This window comes from Malurus melanocephalus, unplaced genomic scaffold, assembly GCF_030028575.1.
Source record: "Malurus melanocephalus ecotype Western Australia unplaced genomic scaffold, MMel_1.1 scaffold_504, whole genome shotgun sequence".
In the NCBI taxonomy this organism is placed as follows: domain Eukaryota; kingdom Metazoa; phylum Chordata; class Aves; order Passeriformes; family Maluridae; genus Malurus; species Malurus melanocephalus.
The window spans coordinates 71,160-84,895 of record NW_026623736.1 but is presented as its reverse complement, the minus strand read 5'-3'; the positions used below and the strand labels follow the sequence as shown (position 1 = coordinate 84,895).

Sequence of the window (13,736 nt, the reverse complement as noted above, 5' to 3'; positions counted from 1 at the left end):
GAGATAACGCTGCAGAAAGCTGAGACCATCGCAGCTCATTCCTCCTGTAAGGGGCGGGGGAGAGGATTTACAGGCAAAATAGCATTGCATTAATGGGACTGCTCAGTATTCTGCACAGACGCTGGCGGATAATGTCTTTGCAAACTAACTGCAATAAATTAATTAAATTAATCTACTATGCCGTGCTTGTCCCCACCCAACATCAAATTCAAGGATGATCAGGGCTTGCCTTATCCTCCATAGCCTACGAAAGAATCTGATCTCACTTGCTCTAGAGTTTCTGAGGCACTGAATTGCAAAGTACCACCTGCCTCACTAAACTAATCACCAGCCTGGTGGTTTAGATCACATCAGTTTTACATGTAATTAAGACTGTCCAGGAGGGCATGCAGCTGCTTACATGGTCGTTCCCTCTTATACAGCAACGTGCCTCCTGCTCAGATAGGTGCAATTAAACAAGCCTGTTCACAGTCATTAAGCATTAATGCACCTCATTAGCATAAGAACTGGAAGAAGCTTTGATGCAGGGAACCCCGCAGGAGAAGGAGATAGAGAGAGATGTACATACAGACAGGAAGGCAAAGGGCTGGGCCACCACCTTCTCGTGGCCCCGACCAACCATTCCAGCTCCATTTCTCCAAAGCAATGAGCCATGCCGTGCCCTCCTCCCCAGAAATGGGTCTGGGTTATCTTTCTCTCCCCCTCCCCCTCTTTCTAAATTATGCTTGTGGAAAGGGAAAAAAAAAAAAAAAAMCACCACACCAAACTGTTGGGATATTAACCTAGCGAATCCATTAATAAGCTGAACTCTCTGTTGGCTTTGACACAGCGCACTAAAGCTTTAAAGAGACAGGGCCCCAGACACTGGAGATAGGGGCAGAGACAACAGCGCTAACAAAGAGCCACTGTTGCCACGGCCGTGGCCATCTCGGGTAGGTCCAGCTGTCTTTGGTGTTCTGTTTTCCAGACACAAAGAGCAGACTGAACCGTTTTGGTCTGAATGGCTTTCATTTGATGGTAGAGAAAATGAGGGGGAAGAAAGAAGCTAAGTAAAGTGTCCAGGAGAGAAAAAAAAAAAAAAAAAAAAAGACAGGAGAGGGAAGAAAAGAGCATGGTGTGCTGCAGGTCTCCAGTGAGAAAGGCTGCATCTCCCCTGAGCACAAAATGGGGCTGTCTCACAGAGTAAAAGGGAAGGCGACATGGTGATTTTGGAGCAGAATGGAAGTGCTGATCCACTCCAGGGGAACTGGGATGGATGCTGCCTGTGTCTCACCTGCTTGCCCAATGCCTTGCACAGCACTGTACTCAGCACTGCCAGACCACAGACTACAAACAGCTTGTCTGACTGGGTTTTAATCTGAAGGGARCAACTGTGTTTGTACAGTCCCTGGCCCCTCTGGGCTCAGAGCCCTTTAGGAGCCTCTAGCCTGGACCAGGCGCGTTATCGCGCAGAGCCTCAGCCAGCTTCRCTGTCACCATGGCAAGAAATGGGCTCGCACGAGGACGTGAATCAGCTGGAAAAAGTGAATCTCCAAGTGAAATGTTTTCAAGGAACCACCACATGCTACCATGGAGCCRCGCCAAACCCACACCTCAGCCCAAAACTGTATCCCGAGGCACAAATAACCCTTCTGCYGCAGCCTCAAGATGCCCAAATCACGCCCTTGCATCTCTACCAGAGGCCAAACCCGCATCCCATAAGCTTGAAAAACRGGCCTGAAATGCCCATTCCAGGTTCCTCTATTATAAAGCACAGCTCTGAAAGCCAGAAATGGAAGCTGAGACCGGATAAATCAGTACCTACCCACTGGAGAGCCACACAGGCTCGTCCCTACAATGCGCTCTCTGGCCTCCATCTAGTCCAGCTCGTAAGTGATAAAAGCGTCCACGACTGCAGCTCTCATCTGGGAAGAAGAACAAACAACCCAAGTAGATCTTACCACTGGGAAATGGTTTCTAAGGGTCTCCAGAGATATCCTCTTTCCTACGCTCATTCCATTAGTGCTGTGCATGCTCCATTGTCCCAGTCTCTCCCTCCTCAGTGGTTACATCCTACAAACACAAACAGATTTCGAATCCCCCGTAGCTCTTTGGCCCATGATGATAATAATTTTCCCTCCTTGAGCACCTTTTATCTAGAGATCTGGAAGCATCTCTCTGGCATTAATAGCTATTAGCTTCACCATCAGGCAACGTAGGGTGAGCACCGTTACATCTCACAGCTGAGGGGAGCTCGGGCACAGCACAATTAGGGATTCACTCCTGCCAAGTGGTGCATCCTCTTGTGCCCTATCAGTGGCACAGGGATGGCATCGTGCGGTCCCTGGATGAATCCAGCTAAATCCCAATAGATTTGCCAACAGCGTCAGCAAGAGGAAGAGATCCCAGGTTTGCGCCTGAGTCACCAAACCCTCTGTTTTCCCTTCTGCGCCTAGAGAAGTCAACGGAAACTCTCCCATGGATGGTAATGGGAAATTCAGGCTTTTTGAGCCAGTAAACAGCTTTTTTTATGGGAGGGGGGGTGGAGGTTTGGGCAAAGAGGCTTTTACTGCACAGTCATTTTGATAAACCAAGGAGCCAAGCTTTTACCCAGCAACAGGCTGGGAGAATGAGTGATGGAGACCATGACCCCAGTGAACCACAGCCTTGCTCCCCCAGTCCCTTCCCATTTGCCTTTTGTGATTACAATTAGTAGTGGGGGCTGGCAGGTGGGGGAAAAATGAAATAAAATAAACTGGGAGCCCCCCCTGCCCCGCTGCCAGCCCCTCATTGTCTGCAGAGGCTGGCTGGGGCTCTGCACACTGCAGTCCTCTGCCCATTGTACTGCTGAGAACATGCGAACAGACGCTCTCGGGCGATGGGTTTTATTGAACGCAACTTCAATGGCAAATGGAGAGAGAAAGGGGGGGAGAGGAAAGGAAAAAAAAAAAAAAAGCCTTGAAAATCCATGCCAAAAAAAAAAGAGGTGGGGAGGGTGTTTTTTAATGCAATCAATGGCTCCTTCCTATAACTCTGCCTGTTGTGAGGAAATTTCTTTCCAGTAGCAGCCAGCAGCAGTCCCAAGGCTGTGACATTGCTGTAACGCTTGGAGCTCAGCTCTCTATCTCTGGCAGCAGCCCCGTCTTTTTGTCATTATTGGCTGTGATTGCAGGGGGTGCACGCCAGCTCGCCGAGTGCTGAGATATTGCTGCCTTCCCCTCCCTCTGGACAACCTGCCCTCAGAGAGGAGTTTGGGGAGGGGATGAGGGTGAAATAGGGAGCTGAATTCCCTCTGCCTCCCCTGAGTACGCTCTGATCCAAGCCCACATGGATAGGTAGAGGTCCCCAAGGCCCTTTTCGGAAAGCTCATTAGGAAAGTAGTGACAGATGCATTAGCTATTAAAAAAAAGGCGGGGGGAGAAGCTATCATAGAACTTTAAAAAAARGCAGCAGCAGCCGCCCGACAGTTTTATTGCTGTCAGATCCTTTTTTTTGTGGGCACGTTGCAAAGCAGGAGAGGTTTGGGTAAATATCTGACGCATGCACGCACTTCCCATGCTCTGGGCTGTCTGTCAATAATTCAGCCGGGGTATTTCTCACACCCTCAGGAGGGAGCTGCCAGCTCTGCCCATTGCCACTGCAGYAACTCACCCTTCCTATCCACCCCCAGCACCTCCTGGAGAGGAGGTTTTGGAACAGGCATGTCTGGCTGCATGCAAAGCTGCAGGAAGAACCTGCCAGGATGCCACAGGGGGTGAAAAAAAAATGGGTGTCAGCTGCTGCCATCTCCAACTCGGAGCTGCAGCCTGGGGAGGACAGGTCTTGGCATGAGATGTTCCCTCCTGATCTAAGCAGAGGCTGCTGAGATGGAGATCGAGTCCTGCGTGCCGGGACCTGCTGTCCCTGCAAGCTCTGACAACACTTTCCACAGAAGGACAGGAACAGGTCAYACTGTGCAACTGCAGTGGACACTCAGACCCCTGTCCCACAACCCACATCACAGCCCAGCATCTTCAGAGCTCGGGGAACAGATGTACATACAGCAATGGGGTTGACATCAGCAGGAGGAGCTGCTTCCCTGCACCCAGCATGAGTGACACATCTGAGAGCAGCTGGAAGGCACAAAGCCCCACRCAGGGATCAGGGACCAGGCACAAGGAAGGTGGGAAATGCTGGGTACTGGGTGAAGATGCTCTGGATGGAGCTCTGGGCTGGGTGGGCAGAGGAGCAGATGATGGGGAGGATGAGGCAGGATGATGGTGYGGGTTTCATCCCTCCCCATCCTATGAACCAAAAAGGCCACCACTGCTCTTACACCTGTGTGAAGAGCAGAGCCCAGGTAATAACAGAAGAACAACAGATGTTGCACCTGCATGACGGCTCCCGAACGGCGCCAGACGAGCTGGAATTCACATCTGAGCTGCAACGGCAAAGCTCTTCCCACAGACAGCGGTGGAAGTGGGGATCAAAACACCCCTTCCACAAACACTCCTGGCACTGGGTCCTGCCTCCACACACTGCATTTTCCACAGACTATCCTCAGCACTATGAGACAGTCAAGCCAGACACATCCCTTCCAGTACCTCAGCATTCCTCAAACAGGGAGCACTGCTATTTCAAAAGAAACTATGGGGGTACCAAACACAGCCCATGCCCCCCAGCCTCACCTCCTGCCACTTCCCAGYTGCAGTCAGGAGGCAGAGAAGGCAAAAATCTCACTGGAGGAAAACAGCAGCAGCAGCAGCAGCAACCGTACCCCACGGTCGAGTTTTAAATGGCTCTCAGATCCCTTCAAACAAATCTAAATGCACCGATCCTATTGTGTGCATAAATCTTTGCACCGGGGCCTGCACGCCTCCACACTATTGATAAAGAGAAACGAGTCTTAAATATTTAATGAGCGAATAAACCCGTTAAGAGGATATGATTAACTGCACGCCACGGCTCTGCATTTAAGGTGTCCCTGCTGTACCTTTAGAGGGGTTTTATTTTTAAGGGAAATCGGCAGCAGCAGCTGGTGGAAGCGAGCAGCCGGGCTGTGCGGGTGCCGCACGAACGGGAACGCGGCACAGCGCTCCACTTCGGAGGCATAAATATGCCATGGGAGCCCGGGCTATTCAGGGGGGCTGGGGGGGCTGCATTGACTCAGCCTGGTGGCAGGGAGGGGACAGAAAACAGAGCCGAGCAGGTTTGAGGTTTTGGGTGAGGTGGCAGGAGCCAGGCTGTCGGTTGGAGAAGCCAYGTGAACTCTGCACCTTTCCGTCTCGCCTGGCAGCGAGGGGGCTGCTGGGGGGATCAGGAGACCTTGGAGCTATTTCCAGCTGAACCAGGGAGCTGCAGTGTGACCTTGGGCAAGTCACTTACGGTCACCCTCTGCCAGGAGTCGAGCTGTGTGTGAGGCAACTGGAGTCTTGCCTGCTGAGGGTGCGGATCAAGGCAGTGTGGGGTGCCAGGATGGTTGAACCTTCCTTTTTTCCACCTCCACCGAGCTGGCAGCAGCCTCAGTGCGTTGCTGGAGCACTGAGGGCCAGAGTAGAACATACCAGCCAGCCCACAGGATGGTTCTCAGGCACATAGAGAGCAGCTGATGGAAGATTTTATGAAACCAAGTGCTATAAATGTCCCTTTGCTATGTGACTTTTTATGTTTCTAAATTATTTGGATCATTATTTTTACCAGAGCAAGGTGAATAATACACAACAAACCACCGTGAATCATCACTCCAATTTTTAGAGATGTTAAATTTAGCTGTTTTGGTGCCACCTTTTTGTTTATATGCTCCAAGTGTTTCTTGCCAACAAGTTACCGGCAGGGATTTTTGGCCAGGAAGGGAAAAAAAAAAAAAAAAAAAAAAAAAAAAAAAAAAAAAAAAAAAAAAAAAAAAAAAAAAAAAAAAAAAAAAAAGGTGAGACAGACTGTTAATTTCTAGTAATTTTAAGCATCAACGAAAGATATTGGAAAAAAGTGAATTTCAAATTCTTAATTGCAACAGTTTCCCTCCCCGAACCTCAGGTCTAAAAATTAAGCCTGCCCAATCGGGAAGCCAAAACCCATCATGTGATGCGAGATCCCAATTAAAACGACTCTCATTCTTGAGACCRAGTATTCACAAAAGAGCAAAGACCGCGAATTATTTGCAGAAATTATCTGGAGAACAATTTTGAATAATGAATACGGTGGGGGAAATCGCAGTCACTCGGAATACTTAATGCAACTACAAAAAAAAAAAAATCACCAACAATTTGCAAACAGAAAAGAGGTGAAACGCGTGGAATAGATCATTTAGCGCAGTCCTGCCACCACCAGTGACTATTCCAAAAGACCAAGGCTCCTGCCTGGYTGTAAATGCTGCAGGAATCAGCGATAGCGACTGACAGGCAGATGGAAGTCATGCTTGGAGATACACCTAATCAAAGAGGCTGTGCCACCACGGCCAAGCAGGGACCCACATGCCCGTGACCTAGTAAAATCAGGGTGAAATAACTCGGGAAACAGGATGTTCAAAGCAACCCCGGGCAGGAGGAAGGGATGCTCCGGGTGACGCAGCCGAGCGGAGAGCAGCTGGAGAGGAAGAGGCACAGAGCCCTGACACATGCTGGCCAAATCCCAAGTGGCACAAGCACAGAGGAACATCAAGGATGAGCTTCTGTGTGATTGTGGCTGGTGGAAGGGGTGGGAGATGCCGAGGGAAAGGTCTGGGTGGATTCTGCATCACCAAATGATGGTTCTGCCATGGGAAATATCATCCCAACAGCACGGACTGTGAGTATCCAGGTATCCCCAGGGTCAGAAGCTGAGAGATGSGGCTCCAGCAGAACCCACTCTGTCTCTGCCACCTCCCTTCAAGTGCTGGGCTGAGCCAAACTCTGGCTTCATCCTGAGAGCTGCTCCCATGGCCATGCTCAGAGCATGMAGCACCTGAGAAGGAATCTGCTGAAACCTGAATGTTCCTTCTTGCCCAGGAGCCAAACTCCACATCTTTATTAGACTTACTTTATCACAGCACAAACCTTTGCATTTCACCTACCAGCACTGAGCATGAAGGCCAAAACCTCCCCAGTGCCTGTAGGGTCCAGCTGGGAGGAAGGATCTGCAGGGAGAAGGCAGAGACAGAATTTGGGGAGAAGGAGCAGGTGAAGGAGAAAAGATGCTGGAGGACCTTGGGGGACCACAGTAGGCATGGAGAAGATGGGGACCTTGTGGGGCCAGGCAAAGTCTGCAAGCATCGCTCTGGTGGGGAGATGCTGGGCCCTTCCCTGCCCGAATACTGAGTGAGGAAGAGCAGCAAAGGTCTGGTAGAGATGGAGTTTTTTACATCCCAGCCCAGTCAGCTGACATTTATCAGGGTAACAAAAGGATACAGCCTGATCACAAGACAGGCTGACAGTGCATCTTCCCCTTCTGGGGAGGAAAGTCAAGTGCCAAAGTTGTAAAAGTAGTCCAGTCATCTTTCGTATCTTCTCCTTCCTGCAGTTTGACRCGTGCAGGGATACTTCCTCTCCTCCTTTGAAATGAAAGAGGAAAGAAAAATGCAGAAAATTCTGCATTTTAGGTGCAGGAATTAAAAAYAAACCAAATTCTTCCAATGTTTCAGGTCAAATATTCCCCGAAGCTTCTGTTACGGCAATCTAAGAAAGCAGAGGCTARATCTCTTAAATTCCCCTGAATTCAGGATGTTTCAATCAATCTGTACCAGCATTTCAACAAGCCTGGCTGAGGATGCTCAGCAAAGCCTGGCTGTTATATGCCTGGACTGCGGCAACCAGAGAACCACTCAGGAACTGAGAGACTCATTATTTGTTATTAACTCACCTGGAATCTCTGATTTCTTACATGCTACTTTGCTACTTGGCTGCAGAGTGAAACAGCTCCTCAAAAAATAGAAAGAGGAAAAAGTGAACCACCCAGYAGCGCAGGATCATCTTTCCAGTGAATTCTAGTAGGTCACCAGCAACTGCATCAAAAGAGTGTCCTGGGGGCTTCAGTGTTTGCTTCCTGTGCCCCTTTATTTACTGTTGATTCCCTCTGTGGCAGCACTGCCAGCCTCTGCAGAGATTGCCCTGTTCCAGCCTCTGCTTTTCCAGGTTCAGGCTCTGGGTATTTATTGCATTTGGCTGTTTTCAGAGCGTGGGTGTTTGCTTCACATGTCCCCACAGAGCAGAGTCCCCTTGGAAAACTGTTCCAGGCAGGAAACTGCTGCYGCTCCTGGTCAGGGAACCGCATGGGGAAAATCAGATCCTTTTTCAAAAAATCCTCCAAGTGAGGAGTTTGTTCCGGAGAGATGGAGAACTGAGATCCCCTGGGCTCTGCTTGTGCCTGTCTGATGGATTCCCCCCAGCTCCAATTTGGCTGGCACGGTGGTTGCTGTAATGAATTTTTAGGGATAACGATTTGTTGGGATAACGACTTTAGGTGCACAGGGCACTTTACGCCCCARCTCTCTTACAGCATCTGCCTATTGTCTTGCTAACCTTGCAGACAGGGAAACTGAGGCACAGGGCTGGCTCTGGAGTGGGACAAGGCTCCAGCAGCACCTCCAACTGCAGCACTCGGGTGCTCCATGAATGCTGTAAAACCAGCATCACCCACAAGCTGCCTGAACTTCCCTGTGTCCCACAAAAAGGGATCTCCTGTGTCCCCTCCATCCCCAGCTCAGCCGCCATGAGCTGCTGGCCCTGATCCCTGTCTTGAGCATCACTTTGTGTCTCTAGGACCCAATGAGCTCCTCTSCCAACACCTGGGCTCTCCCCCAGGGATGCTCAGGGTGCCACCTTTGCCTGCACCATCCCCAGGAGGGAATCATGGCAGGGCTTGGTGCGTCTCCACCGTGGCTGGGGACAGCAGGGAGGACAATGACATTTGCTGCAGGAGCCTGACATTGAACCCAGCCAGTCAGAACGGCGGGTGTTTTGCTGGCAAGGGTAGAGGCTCTGCTCTGACACCGTCAGCGAGGGGACAGGAGAGGGAGGGGAAAGGAAAAAAGCCGAAGCAGCAGCCAGACAGCTGCCTCTTCCTCCTCCTCCTTTTGTGCAGAAATGTGGTTTTGTTTGTCAGTCAAACAGATTGTTTTCTCCTTCTTTGCAGGCCAATTGTTTCTGCTCCTGCAAGATAAGGGATTGAAAAGGGCTATATTTTTGTGGCACAGAATCTAGGTCCTCCGAATTGGAGGGGAGACATCAAGTGGGAGAGGGATGCCTGTTCAAACCAGCACTCCTCTCCCCAGCTCCACTCTCCAATCCCATTTCCACCCCCATTTTCCTTTTTTTCTCTTTCCTTCTTACGCCTGGAGCTGCCTCTCGGCCCTCTCACTATTTAATCTCCGTCTCTCCAGTGGACTCAGGAGGTTTACACAGCTTCATCCTCTTTGCACCATCTGCTGAAAAGAATCCGCCTTTCCCCTGCTGCTCTGTCCAGYGGCTCCTCCTGCCATCCTCTCCCCAAAAATGGGGAGAGCAGAGCTGGAGCCACCGCATGTGACGTCGAGAAGAACAAAACCCAGGAGGGGGCTTTCCTCTTCTGYGAAGGATTTGCCCAGAAAGCACCGTGGCAAAAGCAGGATGCAGAGAGAAGGGAGGAAAATGATAAATAAGAGCGAGCCCAGGCCAGCGTAAGACAGCAGGATCCTCTCCTGGCTCCTGCAGTGGGTTCAAGGAGCCTGTGTCCAATCTTCCTCTCCTTCCTTGTTGAACTCCCCCAAAATCCACAGCCCAATTGGGATGCCGTGACTCACAGTGATGGAAACGCTGGAGCGATGACCTCTGAATGACCGCCAGCATCCCCAAGCCAAAGGACCTGGAGAAGGTCCTTGCTCCAGGGACTGTCAGGACTGGAGGCATCCTCAGCCTTGCTGTATCCCAAGAACCAGCCCTCTGCTCCCATGAGCTGATCACATCACACACTGAGGACCAGAGGGAGGATTTACCTCCCCTCCTTGGGGGATGAGAGCCTGGAAGGGGGCAGCGTGGTTCATATCCAACTCATAAGCCTCTCAGAGCTCAGGCTTGAGGACTGAGATTCACTCAATTAATTTTGCTTTGGCAAAAAGTCCATTTTTATTGCTATTTCATGCCTTCAGTATAGATTTTCCCTGCTCGTCTCAAAGGGATAATAAAACCCGACTCGTTCTTTTTATAAAAGTCTCACACTCCCTCTCTCACCAGGCTCTGTGTTCCCCAGCTAGAGATGTAAATTTAAAGGGGAAATGCTGTCATTTAAAACAAAACAAAACCAAAAAAAGCAACTCAGAAAGCCCAGCTTTGAGCATATTCCAGCTCTCAAAACTAGGCCGTGCAACCAAAGCAAAAACCAAGCTGTCACCTTCCCGCGGTGAAGAGGCATTCCCGCAGCGATCCCAACCTCCCACAGGGGAATCAGGGGTGACTGCCAGCCCTAGGAAGCCACTCTCCATCTTGCAGGGCTGCTGGTGGCCCTCGGCTTGCTGGGACCTGTAGTTTTTGCCAGCTGGGTGCTGGTGGGCGCAGGTGGCGATTGCTGCTCGGAGCTGGCTCCTTGTGCTTGGATGTGACGCTGGAACCCCTGCACCTGCACCTGCCTCCCACCTCCTCCTCCTCCTCCTCCTCCTCATCAGGTGAAAGCTTCGCTGCTGCTGGCCTCAAGCAGCTGGACCAGTCCTTCTGAGGGAAATCCCAAATCCTTGCAATGCTGAGCAGGTGGATTTTGAGCGTGTTTTCGAGCAGGAAAGAGGACAGGATGGTGGCAGGACAATAGATGGGTTTGCCTGCTCCACCCCAGCTGGGATGCATCCTGCCTGCTCTTCGGAAGGGCTGTAGCTGCGGACTATCCCTCCGAGAGGTGAAGGAGGGAAAGGGAAACTGCCTTTCCTCTGCCCTGTGCCCCGCTGCCTTGACCTTCTGCAGGGGGAAAGGATGCRAGCAGAGGAAGCCAAGTGGAAGCCTTGTCATCAGTGAGTGGCAGCAATGGCCTGGGGACAGGGTGGGGTCCCCAACACCAAAGGATTTTAGACCCAGGTGCGTGCCTGGCACGGCTGGGGCAGCGCGCTTGGACAGACTCAAGATACTGCCTCATGCCTTGGCCATGTGTCTGGTTTGGTGACGTGCATAAATCCACCATCACCRGGACTCTCCTGCCTCGGCAGGAACCAGGAGCAAATCCAAGAGAGTGAATCCAAAGCAGAGCGAAGCCGCGTGAGGCAAGAGAAGACACACAGGTGCCTGCACGGTGCCAACCCGGCACAGGACCAGACCGGGCCAACCCTTCACACCCAAATGTTTCTCCTTCTCCCCATCCTGTTCTCCCCATCCTGCACCCTGCTGCCTGCATGCCCTGGCTGCCAGGAACTCGGGGCTCTGCCTGCATCTGGCAGGGCAGGCAGCGCCCAGGGCGAGAGAAAACACACAGCTCGCTCTGCTCCTGCAGGTGTGCCTCCAACAAACCAAAGCTGGAGGGCAGTTAAGGAAGATGGGTGGGAGAGCAAAGACAAGGAAACCCCAGGTGATACCACACTTCCTGGCTAACTGAGGTCCAGCACCTCCAGGCTCACCTCCAGTGCCCCTGGTGAGGCTGTGGCACGGCTCCATCAGTTAAACCAAAGTTGTGCCATTTCCTCTGATGGCAGAACAAACCGTCCTTCCCCACCGTGAGCTGCCAAGGCTGAGGGATGCTACAGAAAAGAATTCTGCAGCTCCCCCCTTTCGGGGGAAAATCAGTTGGAGTCCCTAGATTTTCCTGCAGAGCCCTCACAAGACTCGACCCTGCAGGCTGGAAAATCCTTAGTGCGCTCTGACAACCTCTGCAGCTCAGGCAGAGGCGAGAGATGATTAAGACTGGCTGAAATCTCCCAGGACTCTGACATCTGAGAGGCCCCATGCAAGGCAGAGAACCACCCCRGGCTGCTCCTYGCAACCTGCAACTCCCCTCACCTCRGCAAGGAGCTGAAGGGAGACCAGGGACCCAGCGGGGCCAGGAACCAGGTCACTGCTGCTGGTTTCCAGGCAGCAAAGGTTTGGAAGAGCAGAGGATCATTTAGCAGAGCGACAGTGAAGGTTCAGAGCAGAGCCTTCAAATTACACGCTACAGAGCACTTTTCCTGCCTAAAAGGTCTCTGAAATGACTGTGGCGGCTCTGAAACGAAGCACTCTGTATGCAATTGTTCCCTGGGGCTTGCAGCGGAGACAGAGCCGGGAGAGGAGAGGTGGGTCTGCGGTCCCTGGCACGGGCAGCTCCTCATCAGGCAAGGATACACGCTTCTTCTGGGCTCCACAGCACAGCATTGCCACTTCCCTAAATCTCCCCGCTGGTTTCTACCGTTCGTGGGGGTTTTTTTTTGGTTTTTTTTCTTTTTTATTTCTCACTTCCTGCCTTGAACTTCACACAGCTCCCAGCCGGGGCTGCAGAGCTGCTGCTCAGGGTGTGGGTTCCCCCCAGCCCCGTGCACAGACCCACACTGAACCCCTCACCATCACTGCTCTCGCCACGCCTCGAGGCACACCTCAATCCCATGGGGAACGGGGAGGGAAGAGCACTCAGGAGGAACACGTCCTTTCCTCCATCTCACTTGGCTTCTTCCCATCTTTCTCCACTCCAGCCCCCAGCAGATCGAGGTCCATTTTCATCAGGCAGTGACAGTCACCAGGAGATGCAGTCTCAGCACTGGCAGGCACTGTGCACAGCCACCCTGTGCCTCACCAACCACAGGTCCCCCCACCCTCTGTCACCAACACACAGGTGACAGCACCCACATCCGCACAGCCACCACGGCGCTGCTCACCCACCTGGGGCACACACACTGCCACCCTGGGAAAGGCAGCTGTGGGGTAGAAGTGCTCCACAAAGTCCTGGCACTCAGCAGGGAACAATTTCTGCACCATCAAGGAGGCTCTGGCGATGCCCAGGAGCCGGGGCAGCTGGAGCTGAGCTGGGAGAGCCCTTGGAAGGTGTTGGCACCAGCAGCAATGCCCTCCCTCRGCTGGCACAGGGCCCTAGGGCCACTCTCCCATGCAAAACCCCAACTGCTGGGTTTGTTCCTCCACACCATCACTTTGGGAGGTCACCTGAGGGCAGCCAACACGGGCACCGCTGGCAGCAAAGGGGAAAGTGGGCACGTACCAGCGGCCACAAGAGCTTTCAGCAAGCCAAAATCTGCTCACATCTCAGAGCTGGCATCGCTCTCCATCACAGGCACTGGGGAACAAACATGCACCCCAACAGCATCCCGCTCTGACGTCAGTGAGAACCTCCGGCAGGTCTGCAACGTCAGCCACGGTGCTTCCACCGGCCGGAGAGCCCTTGGGATACCGACCCTGGGCAGCTCAGCCCCTCCATAGGGATCCCACCACCATGAGCAAGGTGCTGCTCTAGCCGCACATTTCCAGGGAGAGTGGGACTGGGGACACACACACACACACACACACACACACACACACACACACACAGAGGAATTTAAATGGAATTTCACAGCTGCAGCAAAAGGGCACACACAGGAGGGGCTCAGGGCTATCCTTGATGCACCATGTCCCCGCTCGGCATTTCGGCACCACCGGCCGGGAGCACCGCGGGGCCACCCGCACCCGCGGGACCGGGGGGACCGGGGAGCCCCTCCGTGACGTCACCGAGCCACGGCCGGGCTCGCGTTTTGGGGGGATCGGAGCGGATTTGGGGAGGGCTGGGGGCCCCGGAACGGGCTAGGGTTGGAAATGAGAGTGCGGTGCGTTGGGAGCGCGGGCGGAAGGGAAGGGAAAGGAAAGGAAGGGAAGGGAAGGGAAGGGAAGGGAAGGGAA

General features: G+C 52.6%; 2 protein-coding genes across 3 annotated transcripts in view; one reads left to right on the top strand and one right to left on the bottom strand.

Moving 5' to 3' along the window:
- The window catches only part of RAI1 (retinoic acid induced 1), a 61,894-nt gene extending 58,998 nt beyond the window's left edge, over window positions 1-2,896 (bottom strand). For both annotated transcript variants that reach the window (XM_057381310.1, XM_057381311.1), the window contains exon 1: window positions 1,805-2,896. The gene's annotated coding sequence lies outside the window, so the exon portion shown is untranslated. The remainder of the gene's footprint in view (window positions 1-1,804) is intronic.
- Window positions 1-13,736, top strand: part of PEMT (phosphatidylethanolamine N-methyltransferase) — a 123,168-nt gene that overhangs the window by 45,230 nt on the left and 64,202 nt on the right. The window lies entirely within an intron of this gene.